The sequence below is a fragment of the Bidens hawaiensis genome, unplaced genomic scaffold (genome assembly GCF_021521415.1).
Source record: "Bidens hawaiensis isolate Kalapana, Puna unplaced genomic scaffold, B.hawaiensis_p1.1 tig00007409_1, whole genome shotgun sequence".
Taxonomy (NCBI): Eukaryota; Viridiplantae; Streptophyta; class Magnoliopsida; order Asterales; family Asteraceae; genus Bidens; species Bidens hawaiensis.
The window spans coordinates 179,324-181,964 of record NW_027491513.1 but is presented as its reverse complement, the minus strand read 5'-3'; positions in this window follow the sequence as shown (position 1 = coordinate 181,964).

Below are 2,641 nucleotides of genomic sequence, written 5' to 3'. Positions count from 1 at the left end.
CTTTAATGAAACTTTAAATTCCGGATTTTCGTTAAAATGGAAAATGACCGAACGATAAACTTAAATCATTATATAAATAAAACTTGAGATTATTATTATTATATATGTATATATATATATAAACAAAATTGAAAATTTAAAATGGGTCGGGTTTTTTTGGGTTTGAAAAGTAACGAATGTTACATAGTCTCCGATATATAAGTTGATACTTCTTTTGTAGTTTTTGCAGTCAGACTTGGTTGCGCCAACTTTATCAAAACCCCCATACATGGTCATCATAATGTTGAAAGCTTTAACCGGACCAATGTTAATACTAGCAAGATCATCTAACATCTTTTGTGGGTAAATGTAAGCTCGCAAGCAACTAATGCAAGGAGTTGTTTTAAAATTTTACAAATATAAAGTTTAATAAAAACAATAGCGTCGGTCTTTGAATGACCCGAAAGACGCCACAAATGGGAATATGGCAAGGTCACTTGTATATAGGATGTACCAGCGGCGTACCCACCATGGCCTTATCATATTGCATTTGTCTCGTCTTTCAAAATCATTCCAGGTTTCGAGTTATTATACACAACGTACTTATTATATCTTCCATGCGTGGACTTGAATAATTACGTGTCGACCCATAATTACCTTTATCGTCGGATGGTCCACATAATCCGTCCCATTGTGTGGGTTAAGATAAAATAAATTATTATATGAAAGCTTTTAAATCTAGAATAATAAACTATAAGGATTGAAAAATAACAAAAATTTATAAACAAGTCCTTGAGGTCAAGGATAAGCGAAAGCATTAGGTCTAAATAATTGAAATCGTTAAAGTTTCAACGAAATAACAACGTTAATGAAGTTATAATTGAATTTCAAAATCAAAAATTGCAAAATAAATCGCAAAATGTGAAGAAAGACCACATTGAGATTAATAATCGCAAAATAAATAATTGAATTTCAAGATCAAAATGAAACATTCGTCTCAAATTTATAAAACAATGAAACCAAGAATAAATAATTGAAATTTCGAAATCAGAGTAAGACATTTGAGATCAAATATAACAAAATGATGCGAATAAACCTTGATTGAAAATAGAATTAAACAATTAATCAAAAAAATTCGTTTAACGTTAATAAATTCAACACATACGTGGTCCTAATTTCCACTAAACGATTATGCTTACGGGAAATCAGTTATAGAACACGAAATAACAAAGTAAACCGTGTCAAAAAAATACTACCATCAACGAAAATAGTTCACTGATTAACGAATAACCACGCTCAATATTAACTTCGTAAACAACTTTCGAAAAAAAGCGATACATAAAATAAATTCGTTAATGTTCAAACAAGATAACATATGTAACAATATATCTAGAAGAAGAAAGGGAGACAAAAGGCAGCTTATGATGCTTGTCTTCTCGAAGATAGGTTTTTGCGGTATGAAGGTTATTGTGGTGCGGTGGTATGGTTTACTAATACGAAACTCATTGGCATTGACAAAGGGGAAACAGAAATGATTAATGATATTGTTTGTGAAATAGTTTGTAGGGACGCGGGGTTTTAAAAAAAACTCAAAGGAAATTTATGATAATAATAATTATTGCATATATACTTAGCTAGTTAGAAAACTTTGGAAAACTTTCGATGTAAAGGATTTCCCGGGTGAGTGACGTTTAAGAAAATGGAAGTCGTTAGATAAAATCACTCGTTGATGGTAATATAATAGCCTCACGACTTAGAAACGAAATATTTTATTTTATTTTATTTTATTTTAAAATTTTTATAATAATAATAATAGTAATGGTATTAATAATAATAATAATATTAATGGTAATAATAATAAAAGTAATGGTATTAATAATAATAATAATAATAATAATAATAATAATAAGGTATTGATAGTAATAATAGTAGTAATAATAATAGAGATAAAAATGAACCATTTGAATTTTCGTAAAGTTCTTTTAATGCAAAAACTACTTGAATATATATTTTTTTCGTATAACAGAATATATACTTATTAATGATTTATTAAAATAATAAAGATTTGAAATTTATGAAAAGTAATGTTTGTAAAAGGACTAAATGTGGAAAAGAGTGCAAGAATTAATAACATGTTTGAAAAAGCGCAGTATTGAAGTTGAAAATCACATAATTCTTTGAGAGGTCAAGGGACGCGGGGTAAGGTTTTGTAACGCCCGTTAAATTTTGTAATTTTTGTTAAAGAAGAATCAAGCATTGTAGATTTTGTATTTTTAACCGAGACCGAGTTGGCGTCCTTAAGGGACCTCCTAACTATTCCCGAAAGCCGTGTTATCTAACCTTTGGCGCAAGACATCACGTTTTACAAGTTAAAAGGGCCTAAGCATAACTTTATTATAACAAAACCCTAACTAGTTTCTTCCTCCCTTAGCTAGCCGATCGCAACCTTGCAACCATCACCACCTCGATTTTCGTGCAGCTCCGGCCATGTCCAGACATCCAGAGTCTAATCCAAGGTCGGTTCTATTATAATATAACTTTTTTTCACCATTAAACCCTTTGATGAACACGTTAGGGTTGAGTTTTGATTTTATCAATTTCTGACAGATTCGTACTCGTTTATTGCTCGGTCTGTAACTCGATGAAAATATGTTGTTTTTGA